Genomic DNA, 20839 nt, shown 5'->3' with positions numbered 1-20839 from the left:
GCTGTGAAGAGACTAAGCTCATTAGGGATTTCAGATATCAAATAAAAATTTCCCAGTGATGAGTGGAAATGAAAATGGACTGAAAGAATTTCAAGACAAAAATCTTTTCAGTTCTACTTCATAATTTAATGACATTTTCAATATTTGGATGGGCTAAGAGATGAATGGACTTCAAAACACATTCTGAAATTACAGGTGACCTGGAGCCAAAATAAAGAATATCTGACCAAGCATACATTCTCAGAGGAATGATAATAAAATCCTAGACTGGAAGAATGTTTCATTTTATTGCCCAGATCCCTGGAAATTCCCCATGGCAGAGCAAACTTTTAATATCTGGTCACACCAGGATATCATCCTTAATGATACCCAGCTGCAGAGAGTGTGTGCTTGGAATTTTCTGTGTAGGGTCCCCCATGCCTTTGTGCTATGAGGGACCCTACATTTTAAATTTACAAAATTTTAAAGCTTCATTTGTTAATAAACACAAGTGTCCAGAAACCTCACAAAGATAGTACAGAAAAGCTTCATATGTCTCTACCTAGATTCACCAATTGCAAACATATTGCCCCTTTCATGTGTCTTATATAAATTTTGTTCCCAAACCATTTGCCATTAAGTTGTATTCACCATGCCACCTTTCTCTTGATTCTTCAGCGTTTCTCCCCTAAGCCCTAGGATATCCTCTTACATAACCGCTGCACGTATACCTACTTCACGTAATTAAACATCGATCAATACTTTTATTTCATCTACTGGCCATATTCCAACTTTGTTGACTGATCCAATAAGGACCTTTACTGCATTATTTTCCCTCCAGTATGGGATTCAGACCAAGATTGCATATTCTATTTCATTATTACGCCCCCTTAAATTTTGATCAATCCTTTACCCTTTCTATGGCTTTCATAACACCAACATTTTTGGAGAACACAGGTCCATTTTTAAACAGATTACATGGAAAAATTTTTTTGAGAAATGTGTTTTATGTTTGTTATTGTTTTCCAATGCACAACTTTTGATGGTGACCAAAAGAAAAGGAGAGACAGGACTGCATGGCGTCTGACTCAGCACCACTGGGAAGTCCGGGCACGTGTACGGTGTGCAAGCAGTGCGAGGCACCCAGCTGCTGCCCCAGAAATGGCCTCAGAAGCACCTTTTCTGCCCCGCCCCACGCAGGCTCCGTGTGAGTGAGGGCCACGGATGAGTCTTGTTGGTCATTGTATCCTCACACAACTCCAGCCCTCAGCTGAGTCCAACCCTCCGCCACAGACCTTATGTGGCCCGGGAAGGCCGTGAATGTGGTTCAACACAAAATTGTAAATTTACTTAAAAAATTATGAGATCTTTTTTGTGATTACGTGTCACAATGTATTTAATGTGTGTCCCAAGACAACTCTTCTTCCAGTGTGGCCCAGAGATGCCAAAAGGTTGGACACCCCTAGTTCTAACACAATGGGCTGGTATTCAGTACATTCAGCAAAGAGTTTGTTAAATAAATGACTATCACATGGGGACAGGAAGTGTACTCAGGTGTGTTAAATGGCAGCATCTCCCTTTCTCCCCCTTTTAATCCTCTCAATGTAGTGACACGGCATGAAATCTTTGAGCAGTTGACAACCTTCACCTTGTCAGGAAAGTAGGTTTTCCCAGAAGGCATCAAGCATACTCCTGGAAAGAATGTTTTGTTTACTTCCCAAATGCTTAAAATCCATGGACATGATGTATGTTCCATTATTTTTAATGGTTGTCACATAGAATTTTCTTCTTTATTCATTCCTCCTCTCCACACTTTGGGACACCAAAAACTTATGAACTTAAAATCTGCTGAATTGAAATTTGTGAAGTTTTTAAAAAGTTCTCTGTCATCTGAACATGCTAAGCAAATTTTTACAAAATAAGCAGTTGTAAGGGTACCTGTTTCGTCTGCTTAAGGAAATCAATAGTAGTTTGCTTAGACATCATTTACATACATGTGATGGGTTAATTGCAAAGAGCTGTATATTATTATTTAGTTACCAAATTTAGGTGACACTTACTATGTTTCTGTTTACTTGTTCTAATCCCCACAAAACCACATTTCAACCACAAACAAGATGATTGACAAACAGAGATTAGGAACTAGCCTAGCATTACACAGCTAGTGAATGGCTCGGTCAGGATTCGAACCCTAGTCTAGCCTGTAACAGATTTGTTCTAGAGGTGCCGTTCCTTACTGTTGCAATGCCCTGGTAGGCAGACCAAACGTGCTCAGGCACCAGCAAAGCAGATACACTAAAAATTTCTTTGAAAAATTATTAAAAGTATAATATTTGGAAAAATCAATAACGTAGCATTTGTGGGGAGATTAGAACTTTGGTCTTCTTTTTATTTCTTTTTATTTACTTGTTTTTATTTTGAAATACAAGATGGAGTAGGGGGGAGTAGCCATTATAATTTCTTCGGTCCTTAGAGGTTTTTAACATTTTAACTCCAGGCCTGGGTCCTTTAAAAGTGATAAAATGGCATTTCATTTAAAAATATTCTTTACTTTGGCCCTGACTGGCATGGCTTAATGGGTTGGGCATTGTCCCACAAAACGAAAGTTCTGACGGTTTGATTCTTGGTCAGGGCACAGGCCTGTGTTGCAGGCCTGGTTCCTCACTGGGGGCATGTGAGAGGCAACCAATCGATGTTTCTCTCCCTTTCTTTCTCCCTCCCTTCCCCTCTCTCTAAAAATAAATAAAATTTTTTTTAAAGGGGGGAGTTAACAGTTTAAAAAACAAAATATTCTTTACTTTGGACAAAGCTTCCCTCACATTGATTTAATGAGGTTTTCTTCAAAGGACAGTTCTGAAAGACTTTGCTTTTTTAATTTTTAAATTTTAATATATTTTATTGATTATGCTATTACAATTCTCCCATTTTTTTCTCCCCTTAATTCCCCTACACCCTGTACCACCCCTCCCACCATCATTTGCCCACCTTAGTTCATGTCCATAGGTCATCTATGTAAGTTCTTTGGTTTCTCCACTCCCCATACTATTCTTAACCTCCCCCTTTCTGTTTTGTACCTACCGTTTATGCTTCTTATTCCCTGTACCTTTTCCGCCATTCTCCTCCCTCCCCTTCCCCACTGAAAACCTTCCATGTGATCTCCATTTCTGTAAATCTGTTCCTGTTCTAATTGTTTGCTTAGTTAGGTATTTTTTGTTTGTTTTTGCTTTTGTTTTTTTTAGGTTCAGTTGTTGATAGTTGTGAGTTTGTTGTCATTTTACTGTTCCTATTTTTGATCTTCTTCTTTTTCTTAGATAAGTCCTTTTAACATTTCATATAATAATGGCTTAGTGAAGATGAACTCCTTTAACTTGATCTTATCTGGGAAGCACTTTATCTGCCCTTCCATTCTAAATGATAGCTTTGCTGGATAGAGTAATCTTGGATGTAGGCCCTTGCCTTTCATGACTTCGAATACTTCCTTCTAGCCCCTTCTTCCCTGTAAGATTTCTTTTAAGAAATCAGCTGAGTGTCTTGTGGGAACTCCTTTGTAGGTAACTGTCTCCTTCTCTGTTGCTGCTTTTAAGATTCTCTCCTTATTTTTTAATCTTAGGTAATGTAATAATGATGTTTCTTGGTGTATACTTTCTTGGATCCAACTTCCTTAGGACTCTGAGCTTCCTGGACTTCCTGGAAGTCTATTTCGTCTCCCATGTTAGGGAAGTTGTCTTTCATTATTTGTTCAAATAAGTTTTCCTTTTCTTGCTCTTCCTCTTCTTCTTCTGACACCCCTATGATTCGGATGTCGGAATGTTTAAAGATGTCCCGGAGGTTCCTAAACCTCTCCTCATTTTTTTTTGAATTCTTGTTTCTTCACTGTATTCAGGTTGAATGTTTATTTCTTCCTTCTGGCCCAAACCATTGATTTGAGTCCCGGTTCCCTACCTTTCACTGTCGGTTCCCTGTAGGTTTTCCCTTATTTCACTTTTCATAGCCTTCACTTTTTCCTCTATTTTGTGACCATACTCAGCCATTTCTGTGAGCATCCTGATTGCCAGTGTTTTGAACTCTGCATCTGATAGGTTGGCTATCTCTTCATCACTTAGTTGTATTTTTTCTGGAGTTTTGATCTGTTCTTTAACTTGGGCCATATTTGTGTGTCTTGGTGCACCTGTTATGTAGTAAGGGGTGGAGCCTTAGGTATTTGCCAGGGCAGGGCAACCCACATTACTGAATTGTGGCCCTGAATGTGGGGGAGGGGTTGGAGAGGGAACAATGCTCCAGCTCAGCTCTGGGTCAGCTTTCAGTCATTTCCTCCACTACCCACAAGTGACTTGGGTCTTTCTGATGCTGATTCACAGGTGGATGGGTTTGTGTACATTCTAGGACCTTGTGGATTTCTCCAATGAAGTCTCCTGTGAGGCTGGGAATTTCTCCTGCCACCTTAACCCCCAGAGATTTTTTCAGTCAGAGGTTTTGAGGCTTTGTTTTCCCATGCTGGAACCCTGGGTGCGTGGTTTGTCTTGTTCCTCTTGGTTTATCCATATGCAAATGTAGGACTGCCCACTCAGCTAGCTGCAGCCTCGCCCAACCCGGTCCTCCAGCCTCCACCTTGCCACGAGTCCTCTCCACCCTCCTCCATCCATCCTGGCTGCTGCCCCTCTCCACCCCTCCTACTGGTCTGGATGAATGTTTCTTCTTTAACTCCTTGGTTGTCCAACTTCCATACAGTTTGATTTTCTGGAAATTTTGGTTATGTTTTGTTTTTAAATTTGTTGTTGTCCTTCTTTTGGTTGTGTGAGCAGGCAAAGTATATCTACATACGCCTCCATCTTGGCTGAAGTCTGAGACTTTGTTTTTGAATTACTCAACTTGAAGCACATTTTGAGTGATTAGAACTGCCATGAGATAAAGGCATACATTTGTGTTTAGAGAGTTAATGGAGATTTCAGGGTAGCCATTACTTTTTGACTTTTCATTGTTTATATCTGGTCAGCTAAATATGAATTTCTTTCGCCCTGGCTGGTGTGGCTCAGTGGATTGAGTGCTGGCCTGAGAACCAAGGTGTCGCCGGTTCAATTCCCAGTCAGGGCACATGCCTGGGTTGCGGGCCAGGTCCCAAGTAAGGGTTGTATGGGATGCAGCCACACATTGATGTTTCTCTCCCTCTCTTTGCTCCTCCCTTCCCCTCTCTAAAAATAATAAATAAAACCTTTAAAAAATTAAATTCTTTCTTCATATTCTGATTAAGTGCTCTTCTGAATACTTAATAGCCCACTCTATGTACAGTTGAATTTTTATTTTTTTAATTTTTTTTTAACTGGGGCCATAGAATAAGTGGGAAGAGTATGTTAGATGTATGAAAGAAATTTCATTAACTTCCTTAAAGGAAGAATCTTTTTAGTGTTTTATTTATTGATCCTAGAGAGAAGGAGACGAGTGTAGAGCGAAAGAGAAGGAAACATCAACCCGCTGTCCACCCATCGACACACTCACTGGTTGAGTCCTGCATGTGCCCTGACCAGGGATGGAACCTGCAACCCAGTCCAACCAATTCAGCCACCCAGCCAGAGCTAAAGGAATAACCTTGAAATGGTCCATTTACCTATATTTTAAATGCTGCTTTTATATATGTGATTTAGACTACTTATAATATAATTGATTTCATCTACTCATAATTGTGCTGGCCTCAAAAATTATGGGAAAGCAAAGAAGACATAAACTTCCTTTTGCATTTTATCTACACAAACAGATGAATGAGTGTTGTATACTAAACCTGCACATGTTTATAATCACTGGGCTGGTACACAAACCAAATAGTAATAGTAACCACACCTGGTATTTACTGAGCATTGGTATTTGCAGGCACCAACAGAAGCATTTCACTTTCACTTAATCCTCACCTGAAACTTCAGCGTTTCCCTACACCTACAGTATTGTAGGTGAAGACAGTGAGGCTCAGAGAGAGTATGGCTGAGCTATACTCTGTATAGCTAACAAACCCATTCAGTATGACTCTAGTCTAGAAGCTACAGATTGTTTGGATAAACCTCAGTGGCAGCTGTCAGAAGGCTGAATTGCAAGGTATCAAATGGAGTCAGGAAACCAGAGAAGGAACTGTTTCAGGTACAGTTTCTTCACCTGTTCCCTGTCCAGGTAATGGGTAATAGTAGCTTGGACTAGAATTTTGAAGGTGGCATTAGAGGAAAGTGGTTGGAGATGGTCAGGTCTTGGTGACAAATTGAATTGGGACATGGGAGACAGGTAGTTTTGAGGATCAGCCCTGGGTTTTTCCCTGATATGGTATGAAATACATATTTGATCTTAATCCTCACTTCTTGTACAGAGCATCTAAAACTTTGGTGCCTTTATTATGTTAATAATGTGATATGTGGGCCCCAAGTAAGGATGAGCGGGCTGGTTGCCAGGGGAGCCAACCATGTGATTAGAGTGTTGGAACTTTCAGTCCCGCTCATGACCTCTGTAGAGGGGATGAGGTTAGAGATTGGGGGTTGAATCATTTTCCAGTGGCCAATGATTTGATCAAACATGCCTAAGTCATGAAGTTTCCATAACCCCCCCCAAGAGGCCAGGGTCCAGAGAGCCACCAGGGTGGCAAACGTGAGGTACTCAAAAGAGTGACCCACTTGCAGAGGGTACAGTGGCTCCGTGCCCCTTCCCCACACTTGATCTACCCCTCTCTTCCATCTGGCTGTTCCTGTCCCTTTTATAGTAAACCAATAATCTAGTAAAGAATAGGTTTCTCTGAGTTCATGAGCCACTCTAAAAAAATTAATCAGACCCAAGGAGGAGGATGTGGGAAACATTGATTTGTAGCTGGTCAGTAAGAATCACAGGTAACACCTTGGACTTGTGACTGGTATCTGAAGAGTAATGGGGACAAACCTGTGGGACTGAACCCTTAACCTGTGAACCCGATGGTATCTCCAGGTAGATAGTGTCAAAAATGAGTTGAATTATAGGACACCCAACTGGTGTCCTGAGACTGCTTGGGGACGTGAGGAAACCCCTCTCCCTCACACACAGATCCATGCACTGGAGTTGGCTTTGGGAATTCCAAAATACATGGCAAGCGTAGATAGTGAGGGAGCAGCTCTGAAGAAAAAGATCCATCAAAGCCTAGTTGTCTGACGCATCATTAGGGGAAAGCCAGCCAGGATCAGTGGAAGGTTAGAATGATAAAATAGTTTAGCAGAAACAGTTTTATTATTTCCAGGAAGTAGAACCAGGCTATAAAAGCATTCCCTGTTCTGCCCCAGCACTTGTTTAATAAAGAATTAGAATGACTTGCAATTCACAAATCAGTCAGACTGCAAATAGTGCTCATCAAGTGTTTGAAGGTGATTACAAGCAGTTTGTTTTTTCTTAGCAGTTTAAATATTCCCTCTGGTAATCTTGTTAAACTCTTCATTTGCTTCCCAAACTCTTTCTCTTTAAAAAGAGGAAAACATAAATTTGAGTTGAGCCTCTGTCACAATTAATAAGGCTTTACTCAATTAGGAAATATTGACTGCTGCATTAGTCTGGGTCTTTTTCTGAAGCCAACTGAGGCACCTTTTTATAAGGCACTTAAACCTGAGCTGATGTTAATGGTTGTTTTAACGACAATATTGGCATCAGCAGCAACCACCCATGATTAGAAATCTATACTCATTAATTTTTTAAAAATGTATTGATTTTAGAGAGATGGGAAGGGGGAGGGAGAGAGAAAAACATCAATCTATTGTTCCATTTATTTATACATTCATTGATTGCTTCTTGTATGTGCCATGACCTGGGACAAAACCCGCAATCTTGACCTATGGGGATGATGCGCTAACCAACTGACCTACCCAGTCAGGGCCGTACACTCATTCTTCATCCCTCCCCTTCCCTCTTACCCTTTTTCTTCTACCTTGTATAGCTAATAAAATGCAAAAACTTAATGGTTTCACTCCTACACATTTTTTAATTAGTTTGTTAAAATCCTCTGTATTAGTTTCTCATGGCTGCTGTGACAAATAACCACAAGTATAATGACTTAAAACAACACAAGTTTATTCTCTTATAATTCTACAAACCAGAAATCTGAGATTAGTCTGATAGGTCTGACATCGAGGTATCAGTAGGGCCAGTTCCTTCTCTAGGCTATAGGGTAGAAGCCATTTCTTCATCCTTTACAGTTTCTGGAAGCTGTCTGCATTTTGTGGTTCATGGCTGCTTCCTCCAACCACATCACCTTTTCTCTGCCCCCACCCCACTGCATCCCTAGTCATATCATCTTCTTCCTCTTCTGCATGTAAATCTCCCTTTCCTTCGCTCTTATAAGGATACAGTGATTACAGTTCGGGCCCACCTATATAATGCAGGACAGCCTCTGCCTCTCAAGATCCTTAATTACATCTGCAGGGCCCTTTTTACCATGCCAAGTAACATTCACGTGTTCAAGGGATTAGAATGTAGACATCCTGGGGACTTTGTTTCTGCTCACCACACGTTCCTAGCCTGGCTCTGTCCTCATCCCTTACTTCCCAAGCTCGTCTCCCTGCCTTTAGTTGAATCCATCCTCCCTCCCTGCCACCTGTGTGACCCACAGCAGTGGTCCTCAAAAGCAGGTTCATAAGTTGAACCCTGGGAGGGTTGTGAAGGATACAGATGCCCACCTCCTAGGACACCAGCACAGGTTTGACATTCAATTAATGTACAGTTTACCCTTGAATAATTTGAAGTTCAGTTGAAAATCTGTGTATAACTTTTACTCCACAAAACTTAACTACTACTAATAACCTATCGTTAACCAGAAGCGCTACCAGTAACATAAAAAGTCCATTAACACATGTTTTGTAACCCTGGCTGGGTTGCTCTGTTGGTTGGAGCATCATCCTGATGCACCGAGGTTGTAGAATCAACCAGTGAGTGCATGGGTGGGTGAAGCAACAAAATGATGTTTCTCCCTCTCCCTTCCTCTCTCTCTAAAAATCACTTTAAAAAAAAAAACATATTTTGTATGTTATATCTATTATATACTGTATCCTTACAATAAAGTAAGCTATAGAAAAGAAAATATTATTGAGAAAATTGTTAGGAAGAGGAAATACATTTATAGCATATAATGAAAGAAACCCCACATAGAAGTGGATCATGCAGTTCAAATCCATGTTGTTCAAGGGTCAAGTGCATAGGAAATGTATGATTCAATGAATTAATGAATAAATTAATAGAATTAATGCTAGTACAAAAGAGTTTGTTGAATTGTTACCAAAACAAAACCTACTTTGATGAGAACTAAGGTGAGAGATCTGCTGGGAGAAGCACAAACAAGAAGGTTGTTCAGAGATGAAGGTGAGCACTTGCTGTTGAAGAGTATTGCCAACGCCAGCTGGTGATAATGCATGTCTAAAACGAACACAAACACTTCTGGGAAGTAAAAAGCGAAGCAGATGTGTGTTATTTGTGGCTGTCTAGATATGGGGCATACAGATAATAGCTGACACCTACATAGCACTTACCATGGGTGAGACCCTATTCTAAATACTGTGTGTGTGTGTTGGCATGTGGGGGGTAACTGAGGACATGGCCCCTCCACCTCAGAGAACAGGTGGCTGCCTCCCCAGCAGCCATCAGGAACAAGGAAAACAGCCGGTATCTGGATGTCCTGGCCGCCTCAAGGCCCCCGTGCCTCAAGGCTCCTGTGTTTATCACAAAAGTGTAAAATTTTCACAGGCTACTCCCTCTCTAACCCTATAAGTAGCGCCAAGACTGGAAGTGGGTCACGGTCTCTCCGGCACTGAGCTGCTGCCATTGGTGCACTCCCCTGTAACGTGAGTAGTAAGTGGCACGTGCACGGCATGTCAAATCTGCTGGTCCTCTGGGTGGGTTTTTCGGAATATCATGAACACAAATGCAGCTCCCCGATGTGGAGCTCCTGCGTTACATCATATATGTGCATCATCTCTTTGAATTTTCACAAGAACCTTCATATCCCCCCACCACACACACACATACACAGTCATTTTCCAATGATGAAACAGTGTGGTTAAATAACTTGCCAATGGTCACACAGCTGGGGAGAAGATTTGAACCTGAGTACCCTGGCTCCAGAGTTCTCACCCGCTATGCTGCAGTGCCCGCAGGTCTGTGCTGACGCACTGGGCAGGAGGGAGGAAAGAACAGGTCCCGAGTGTGTGGTGCAGACAGGGAGAAAAAACATGGACATAGACAACATTTTGAGACTAGGGAAAATAATTTAATACTGATGTACTTGTTCCCTGAAGTCTTAAAAACTTAAGGAAGGCAAGCGACTTGTTCAAGACTGTGCTAGTAAGTGGCACAGCTGAGACTAGAATCCATCTGTGTCTGAGACCAAATCCAAATAATGTGAAGTGTAACGAGTCTTTCTAACGTAGGTGCCAAGGGAAGGTATAGCCAGGGCATTTTATTTCATCTCAGGCTAAGAAAGACCTGGCATTGTTATTATTATTATACAATTTAGTAATTTTTATTAAATTTACTGAGTTGAATGACTACCACTAAAATCCAATTTTAGAACATTCTCTCATAAACCCAATAAGATCTCTCATTCCCATTTACAGTGAATTTCTGGTTTTACCTCCAGCCATAAGCAACCACTAATCTACTTTTTGTCTCCTTTTCATTGAATTTATTGGGGTGACACTGGTTAACAAAATTATACAGGTTTTAGGTGCACAATTTCACATTTGTTGGCTTTTTTCATGTAGCATAATTTGTTTTTAAAGTTTCATGCATGTTATAGTGTTAGCGGTGGAAAGATGGCACCAGGCGTTAACCTCAGTTCAGCAACCTCACTTGTTCAGTTCTGGCTAAGAGAAGAATTCAGAACAGAGACTCAAACTATAGGAGAAAGTTTATTTAGGAAGTTACAGAGGTAGAAGAAATGAGCCATTGAAGGAATGGGCTCAGGAAACAAGTTACAGCAAAAGAAAGACATTTGGAGCGAGAGCAGGAGAGAATGAGAATGCCCTGGGAAAGAAGTGGGTGAGGAAAGGCATGCTCCATAGAGAGAGCCCCTCCAGGTACTTGGTCCTGCTTCCTGTGGGCTTTTATCTGGAGGTTTCAGGGGAAGATCTCAATAGAATACTCATCAGCTTTCCCGGTATGTCCTTTTAGTGCCATGGTCTCCACTGATTGGTTGACGCCAAGGGAGAGTGTCATTAGTCATCACAGCTGGCTCATGGTAGCCACATCTGTCGCTCTACCTGGTTTTGCTGCGTTTCTGGGCCTGCAGCTGAAACACAGCTGAGGCCTTGATGTCATCTCCAGGTATTAATGCTTAAGGGAGTAGTCATGCAAGGGCTTGTAGTTTTGCCCATTGCTAGACACTTAGGGCTCTCACCTTGCTGAACCTCTGCCCCTGGCCCATCTTTCCTGGTCTGCTCATACCTATCTAACTGCCTACCACAGTAGCATCTATCTGTACTTCTTTCCTTTTTTATGGCTAAATAATATTCCATTATATGGCTATATCACATTTTAAGAAAGATTTTAATTATTTATGTTTAGAGAGAGGGGAAGGGAGGGTGAAAGAGAGGGAGGGAAACATTGATGTGCAAGAGAAACATCAATCTGTTGCCTCTTGCACTCCCCCAACTGGGGAGCAGGCCCGCAACCCAGGCATGTGCCCTGACTGGGGATCTAACCAGCAACCTTCGGATTTGCAGGCTGGCACTCAGTCCACTGAGCCACACCAGCATCATTTTTTTCATCCACACCTTTGGGTATTTTCCAGTCTGGTCTGTCATGAATACTGTTGCTGTGAACATTCATGTTCAAGATTTTGTGTGGACCTGCGTTTTTATTTCTCTCGGGCACATGCCTAAAACTGGAATTTCTTGGCTGTATGGTAACTTTGTTTACTTTGGTTTATGTTTAATTTTTAAGGAACTATGGCCTGACATTTAAGCCAAGATGTGAATGCTGAAAAAGGTAAGAAGCCAAAGAGAAGGAAGGGGCAATGTTCTCAGAAGTGGGAAAAGCACTAGTTTCTTTGTTTCATATGTAGCACCTATAAAGTAATAATTATTGTATTTTGTATTTTTTTGATGTTTCAGCTGCTGTTTATTGACATACAGGTAGGCTCTATAGCAACAGGCCTGGAGGCAGCTGGAGTGGGGAAAATGAAGGTGGAGTGTGGAGTGTTTGTCTGCAGTGACAGCTGAGTCAAGTGCAGGAACTTAAAGAAGTGCACAACAAGGAGGGAGTGGGGAAAGCTAACGGGGTTGGAGAAGCACGTGAAGGTCAGTGCCAGAGTCTGTGGACACTGGAACTAGTGCCTTCTCTAGCTGGCTATCTCCTGATGCCAGATGAGGCTCGGGGGCTCTCTGCACCTACACTTCTCCAGGAACTGGACGGACTGCACAGAGGAGGAGGAGCAGCAGCTGTCGCCCTCTATGTTAAGCTCTGGAGCCTCAGTGCTGCACCCCTGCCTCTCTTGGTTGGGTGGGGCCATAAGATGGGCAGCCTAGCTCTGGGCTACCTCAGCTGAGCAGGTTCTTAAAAGTAGCCATGTTTTACAGAGGCATTGATCTCCCTCCCTGGTGTCCCAGCCCCCCAGTGCCACACTACAGCCCTAAGTGAGCACTCAGTACAAGCATTGCTGGCCTAATGGATGGGTTGGGGGAAAGGGATGGGACAGGGATTGGAGGGGCTCTGGGGCCCATCATAGCACAGGCAGTACACACATGGTGTTGGTGAAGCCAGAGACAGGACGCCACCCAGTCAGCACAATGACCACGTCTCCCTTCTTGAATAAGCCTCGGGCCTTGCCAACATTCATGGCCAAGTTCATCCAGAGGTCCATGTCCTCAGCCCAGGCCTCCTGCACTGGGTCCTTACACACCACGGGGAAGATGCCACAATATAGGTGGGCCTGGTGAGCTGTCTGGTGATTACAGGACACAGCAATAATGGGGGCACGAGGGCAGTGCCTGGCCACCTGGTGAGCAGACCTGCCAGACTTGGTGAGGACGATTATGGCCCCACTGCAGCACTTGAAGGAGGCCTCCACGGCGTCCACAGTGGCGGCTTCTGTGGGGTCACTGGTAATGGGCGCCAGGTGATGGAGTTCCTCAAATAATTGCAAGTGGTAGATGGCGGCCTCTTCCTCTTGAGCAATCAGCTGCTGCATGTGCACAGCCTCCAGTGGGTGTTCCCCTTTGGCTGCCTCCCCAGAGAGCATGATGCAGTCGGCTCCATCCAGGACGGCATTGGCCACGTCGCTGCCCTCCACCTGGGAGGGACGGGGATTCTTGATCATGCTCTCCAGCATCTGCATGGCACAGATGACAGGCTTCCCAGCTCGGTTGCACCACCCAATCATCGTCTTTTGAGCAAGAAACACCTTCTCTGCGGGAATCTCAATGCCTAGATCACCACGGGCCACCATGATCCCATCACTGGCTTCCAAGATCTCATCAAACCTCCCAACCCCCTCATGATCCTCAATTTTGTGGATTATCTTGAGGTTCTTTCCTTTTTCTCCCAGGACCTTCCCGACTTCATGGACATCAGATGCCTTGCAGATGAAAGATGTGAACACCATTTCTACATCCTGCTCTATCCTGAACTTCAGATCCTGGATGTCCTTTTCTGACATGGCAAGCAGGTCCACAGCAGCCCCAGGGAGGTTCACACCTTCTTACTGCCCAAAGAGCCACCATTCTCTACCCCTGTAACCAGGAAGTTGGCACCTTTCTCCTTCACCTGCAGAGAAATGAGACCATCATCCACGTAGATCTTGCTGCCCGCTGCCCCCACCTTGCAATTGTTCTTGTAGTCCAGCCACAGGGTGTTCTCGTCATACTTCTCCATGTAGGCATCATCCAGAGTGATCTTGAGAGTGGCCCCTCTCTTCAGCTCCACCTCCGTGGTGCCACTGCCCTTGATGAACCCAGTTTGGATCTCAGGTCCTTTAGTGTCCAGGGCCACAGCAACTGGCTGGTAGAGAATGGGATCAGAAGCAAAGCTCTCTGTGGCTGTGCGCTCATTCTCGATGGTTTCTGCATGGTACTCATGAGTTCCATGAGAGAAGTTCAGACGAGCCACATTCATTTCAGATTTAATCATCTCCTTCAGCATCTCCACCGATCGGGAAGCTGGGCCGATGGCACAGATGAAGCCAGTGTTCCGGGCCGTGATGGGCAGGGAGTCTGTGTCCAGGTGGCACCTGTGCTCCAGGAACGTGTGGGCCATGGCCACGCACAGTTGCTGGGTCTGGATGAAGGCAGCCCCGATGTCGCTGTGGGGCTTCGACACGGCTTCTGAAGTCCTCCAGCGTGGTCTGGCTGGAGCTACTGCCTGTGTTTTGTATTTTAAACCCAAGGCAAAACAATGTTATCAAATCAAAACCGTCAATTTCTGGGAGGTGAGAAATGCACTTGTGTCACAGCAGGGTTGCCTTTTCTCAGTTGGCACTGAGGTATTCTATGAGTAATAGCTTAAAAAACACAAAACCAAAACCAAAACCAACCAAACGAAAAAACCCCACAGCTACACCAAGCTAACTAAAAACAAAACAAAGGGCAAACAAACAAACAAAAGCCCAAACTCTGGCCCTGATGGTCTGGTCTGAGAAGGGAATATGCCAAAAGAAAGAGTCTATCCTACTGCTTATATTGTCTTTTTCTGTGTTTCAGCAAGTTAATCTCCTCACATGCATAGAAATGATGCCTGCAGAGTCGAGAAGCCACAGCTTTGTTTGTGCTGTTTCCCAGAAGACAAATGGTATTCAGCAAAATGCAGAAAAATAGTCATACCCAAGTCATCTTTCTCCAATGTGCTTTCTTCCTTTTTGTCAGATTTAGTCAAAGTTGTTTTGTGTGTGTGTGTTTTCCCTCTGTATGTTCTGCAGTGCAAGACTCGAGCAGCTTAGCCAATCAGTTGAAAATACAATACATTGTTTAATCCAAGATGACCTGTAGATTTAAACTTTGTTTGCAGAGGCAGCTGCAGTACAACTATGAAGGCAATTACAACATTATAAACCATGGACATAAAGTTGGAAAGATGATTTCTAAAGGCCCAAAGAGAGTTTTTACTTCTTAGGCCAATGACCAGAAGTTCATGGCACATTAAGTTTTCCATTTGAAAGCTCAGAGAATCCCTTGTGACAGCTTCTAACTTCTGAAAGTGATTGGAGAGAGAAAATATCAGGATTTCTCTGGATGGAAAGTGATCTCCAAGTTCAGTGGTAGAAGGTCAGCTTCTTCTCTGTGCTTTAAGGTGGAGTAGGAGATAGAGATTGGTGGTATGTGTAGGTAGAGATCAGCAGTGGCCATTTTTTAAAAATGATCTACTTAAAATTCTTGCCGCTAACTTTTGGAAAAGGCCCTTTGATTTTCCTTTGCCCTTCTCAAGTTCATGCAGTTTGGTTGATCTGACATTATCACAGGGTCCCTGGGGTTGGCACATGACCAGTTGGGGAGATGTCTTATCCCGGTCACTGTGATTGTTTCAGGAATAAGCATGTGACTCGAGCTGGGATAACAAGAAGCCTGGAGCTTTTGCTGAAACAATCAGGAAAGAGGTGCTTTTTTCTTTGGGATAGTAGGCTGGAAGAATTGAAGTTCAGAGCTGCTAATGAATATCTTCTCAGGCCACACAGAGGGCTCCTGTCTATAACAGAAGAGAATGAAGGCAGTAGAGAGGAAAATAGAGCCCAGAGGTGGAAGATGATGGGTTACCACGGCATCATCTCAGTATTCTGAGGCAAATGTGCTGGAGCAGCCTCAGCCTGTGGACCAGTCCCCTTTTTGAACCAGTAATTTCTTGTGTGTGTTTTGAGTGGAGGGTGGGTTCTATTCCACACAACCAAAAAAAAGGGGGGGGATTGGTTTAGGGTCCACCCAATGCTGTGTTCAGACCTGAAGGGAAATGAACTTTCTCCCTACCTTTATCCCCAACTTTGAATCAACCTAGAAATAGCAAAACATTCTTAGCACAGGAAGATGGTTTCAGCATATTTTTGCTTTATCTAGACAAGGTATCACACATCAAAATCTCAGCCAGTTAAAACTGAAAGAATCCAGGTTTGTGACCTAATGAGGTGAAGTTGCTGTCCCAGGATCATAAGATGTGGTATAATTTAAGTGCCACGTGTCTGAGTCTTTCCCTTTCACTATCTTTTAGTGAAATACCTTTCAAAATTTAAAATCCTACACATAAGTTGGTTGTAAGATCAACATATTGGATAGCGATCAGCTTTTTCAAATAAGTGAAATTAAATAGATAACTTCAGACTACATCACCTATAAGGGTAAGTAATATTTTGTGAAGTTTTATTTCAGTTGTGTATGAAAGTAAATATATATCCACATACACTTAGATATCACTGTAGTGAGTCTGACATGAACTCTGTACTTCTTTTGAAAAGAAGTGTGAAAACGTCTTTAGTGCATGTTTAGATGTCTTTTATGAGCATGCTTTCACCTGAAAGGTAAAGAAAAATAGGTATTTGTTGTAACAGGGAAGAGTCACCTGGCATTCTAGTCAAGCTAGCCCATTCTGGATGGCATGGACTGTAACAAAGCTTCAAAGCCTGAGTTATGGACACATGACATCCCCCTGTTTGTCTTCCACATCGCTGAGCTGCCAGTAAAGCGCATTCTTTTGGAACACTTTTGGAATTCTTCGGGGATTGAAAGTGCTGCATAAAATCAACTACAGTCTGTTTATGGATGTGATTCCTTGTGCTGGAGATCAGAACAAGCACTGCGGCCTGAATTACTGCATCTGACTCTCATTAACTGAGTGATCTCCCCTTGGACGGGGTGCCTCTGCCCTTTCTGAATCCCTGTGCACGTGGCTGGCTCCTGCAGGCTGTTCAGCCCTGGTCAGCTGCAGTCGAGTCTACTGCTCTGTTACAACCCACACTGCAATTTGAGCAGACCCATATCAAGAGTGTTGTAGACATAAAAAATTCTGTTTAATGATTAAAGAAATTCCCTGAGCTAAATGCTGCTGACTTTACCAAGTTTATTACCTAATACTGAGGAAGAGAAGGGAGGGATTTAATTTCTCAGGCCTGGAGAAAAAAAAATGGACAATAAATGTTTATTACCAAAACTTGGACAGCAAGCAAGGCCTGTCTCAATCACTTTTTAGTGCCAAAAGAGTGTTCCTGACTTTTTCTTAACCTAATAAGTACTCATGTCATGCCTACTATGTGTCATGCAGTCTCAATGCTTAACAATTATTTACTCACGAAATCTGCATAACAATACTCAATCAGGGTGAGCTAAGTTGTGCTGCATTAACAAATAACCCCCAAATTTCAGTGTTTAAATCTGTGTTCATTTCTCCTTCATAGCATGTCTTCCTTGGGTCAGTGGAGGAGGGGGACTCCTTTCCATGTTGTCCACTCTCAGGTACCCTGACTGCACCTGGCAAATAGCAAGCCATTGTGGCAGAGGAAAAAACGGCTTCACATTGTGACTAGTTCTTAAAGACTCTACCTAGAAGTGACATATTCCTTCTGCTCACTTTCCATTGGCTAAAGCAAGTCACAGGCCTCACCTAACTAACTGCATGGAAACGAAAAGTTGTCCTACCATGTTTTTGGAAGGAAGAGCAGACAGATTTTATTGAACAATACAAACACTACTACAGCCATTCCATGAAGAATGTGCTTTTACATTCTTTTTTTTTTTTACAGATGAAGGAACTAAAACACAGAGTTTGTGTAACTTGCTCTAGATCAGAAAACTAGTAACTGGAGGAGGGTTACTGGGTTTAGCAAATAAAAGTACAGGACACCCAGTTAAATTTGAGTTTCAGATATACAACTAATCATTTGTTAGCATAAATATTTATCATATGCAGATTTGGGACTTCTTTGCTAAAAATGTACTTATTGTTCATATGAAATTTAAATTTAACTGGGTGTCCTGTAGTTTATTTTGCAACCCAATAGCAAATTTGAAGACTCCTCCATCAAAGAAAAAATAGCATTCTGGAAATGTTTACTCACTAATAGTTTCACGTAGAGTCCTAAGAACTGGGGAGTGGGGTGAGGACAGGAGACGGGGGAGTAGAACAGAAGAGAATGAGAATACTTGCTGTAAAAATGAATGTCTACTTTCAGGTGTGTCTAGAGATCTGCCTCCTAATGTTCTTAGCTAATGAAAGGGAAAACGCAGGGCAGAAAATCAAAATGACAATTAATTCCTAAAACTTTCCTCTGATTTTGAAATGTGACATATTTGGCTTTCTAATTAGGAAGCACTTATGCTGATAATAAAATTAGTTTGCATTCTCTGACCACAATAATTGAAGACATAGGCTTGAGCTGTTGGATTCACACCAGGGGTAGCCAGTGGGCATATGTTTATGTATGTGGGGGGGGTGAGCTTGACAGGGGGAGTATGAAGGAAGCCTAAGACTCCAAATCTTTCAGATACTTTCCCACAAAGTGGGTAGTTGATATGCAAATAATTAAGTGTTGAAAATTATGATAGTTGATACATGATATGTGTAATAAATATTTATTAATTGCCTGACACAGAGACTGGTAGTATTGGGAATTAAATATTTGTTAAATCAATGAATGTTGATACCCTATAAGATAGATGCCTTTATTTGCCCTATTTTACAAAGGAGGAACTGGAAGTTTAAAGGGGCTTAACTGACCCTGGATTAACATCTGGCCAACTTCTGAAGAGCTTTGGTCTAGGGAAGAACTTGGGTCTAGCAAATGGATGGTTTTGCAGAGTTCCACATTGCTACTCCCTTTGATTTGACTTGGCCTCATTAGGACTTGCAGTAAGCAGCTGAACCTGGTGACTCATTGCCCTTATTAATAATGATGACAAACAAACAGTTACAAAGAGTCAATTAGCATGCCTGAACTCTTGGATAAGAAAATAAACTAAGTACAAAAAAATCCATTTTTCCTTTTCTTCTTTCTTTTCTTAACACAGTAAGTTAACTAACATGGATGTAAGTTAACTTACTGTGTCAATCAATTTACAATATATGTACATCAAGCCATCACCTGAATGTCTTAACTTTTTTAAAAAATTGATTTTGAGAGAGAAAAACATCCATTTGTTTCTTTAAAATATATTTTATTGCTTATGCTATTACAGTTGTTCCAATTTTCTCCTTTTGCTCCCCTCCACCCAGTACCCCCTTCCATCCAGCATTCCCCCCACCCCTGCCTTAGTTCATGTCTATGGCTCAGGAATATCAGTTCTTTGGTTTCTCCATTTCCTATACTATTCTTAACCTCCCCCTGTCTATTTGTTACTTACCAATTATGCTTCATAATCCCTTCACCTTTTCCCCATTCCCCCTCCCAACTGATAACCCTCCAAATGATCTCTATATCTACGATTCTGTTTCTGTTCTGCGTGTTTGCTCAGCTTCTTTTTTTAGATTCAGTTGTTGAATCTGAAACAGATAATTGTGAATTTGTTGCCACTGTAATGTTCATAGTTTTGATCTTCTTCTTGATCTTTTCTTAAATAAGTCCCTTTTCATATTATTAATATTTCACGTAATAATAGCTTGGTGGTAATGAACTCTTTTAACTTTACCTTCTCTGGGAAGCACTTTATCTGCCCTTCCATTGTAAATGATAGCTTTGCCGGATAGAATAATCTAGGTTGTAGGTCCTTGCTTTTCATCACTTTGAACACTTCTTGCCAGTCCCTTCTTGCCTACAAAGTTTCTTTTTAGAAATCAGCTGACAGTCTTATGGGAACTCCTTTGTAGGTAACTATCTGCTTTTCTCTTGCTGCTTTTAAGATTCTTCATCTTTAACCCTTGGCATTTTAATTATGATGTGTCTTGGTGTGGCTCTTTTTAGGTCCAACTTCTTTGGGACTCTCTGAGCCTCCTGGACTTTTACATCTATTTCATTCACCAAATAGGGAAGTTTTCTTTCATTATTTTTTCAAATAAGTTTTCCATTCTTTGCTCTTCCTCTTCTTCTGGCATCCCTATGATTCAGATGTTGGTAAGTTTAAAGTTGTTCCAGAGGTTCCTAAGCCTCTCCTCATTTTTTTGAATTATTGTGTCTTCTTTCTGTTCTGGGTGAATGTTTATTTCTTCCTTTTGTCCCAAATTGTTGACTTGAATCCCGGCTTCCTTCCCTTCACTGTTGGTTCCCTGTATATTTTTCTTTATTTTACTTTGTGTAGCCTTCACTTCTTCCTTTATTTTGTGGCCATACTCAATCATCTCTCTCAGCATCCTGATCACCAACCAGTGTTTTGAACTCTGCATCTAATAGGTTGGTTATCTCTGTTTTGTTTTGTTCTTTTTCCGGAGTTTTGATCTGTTCCTTAATTTGGGCCATACTTTTTTGTCTCCTCAATTTGGCAGCTTCCCTGTGTTAGTTTCTGTGTATTAGGTAGAGCTGCTTTGACTCCTTGTCTTAGTAGTGTCACCTATTGTAGAAAAGGCACCTGAAAATTGTGTGGGGCGGGGCATTAGGTAATTGCCAGGGCAGGGCAACCCACTTCACCACTTTGTGGCCCTGTATGGGGGGAGGGCTCAGAGAGGGAACAATGCTGCTTCCTGGTTTCTGGAGTTTTTCCCAACACTATCCCCATTTCTAGGCACTTCATCCACTTCCCATATGTGACTGGCACCCTTCCAGTTGTTGCCCTGGTGCTAAATCCCAGAGTTTGCATACCTTCTAAGTCCATGCAAGCCCTTTAAACGGAATCTCTGAAAATCCATCAGTTTTTTTTTTCTACCCCAACTCCCATTGGTTTTTACCGCCAGTAGTTACGGAATTTACCTTCCCAGCACTGGAACTCTGGGCTGTGAAGTCTGGCCTGGGGCTGGGATCACTGACTCCCAAAGTTTGCCTTCCTATTTT

At 42.3% G+C, this 20839-nt stretch overlaps 1 pseudogene across 1 annotated transcript; it reads right to left on the bottom strand.

The window, feature by feature from the left end:
* Positions 1–12673: 12673 nt before the first annotated feature.
* On the bottom strand, positions 12674–14777 carry LOC112301088 (pyruvate kinase PKM pseudogene; annotated as a pseudogene). Its single transcript, XR_011651498.1, has 2 exons — positions 14769–14777; positions 12674–14310 (listed from the first exon to the last, which is right to left on the bottom strand). The product of XR_011651498.1 is annotated as a pyruvate kinase PKM pseudogene (transcript).
* Between the last annotated feature and the right edge of the window lie 6062 nt (positions 14778–20839).

The sequence above is a fragment of the Desmodus rotundus genome, chromosome 8 (genome assembly GCF_022682495.2).
Source record: "Desmodus rotundus isolate HL8 chromosome 8, HLdesRot8A.1, whole genome shotgun sequence".
Taxonomy (NCBI): Eukaryota; Metazoa; Chordata; class Mammalia; order Chiroptera; family Phyllostomidae; genus Desmodus; species Desmodus rotundus.
The sequence above is the reverse complement of the archived record's forward strand: the minus strand, read 5'-3'. Positions and strand labels throughout refer to the sequence as shown.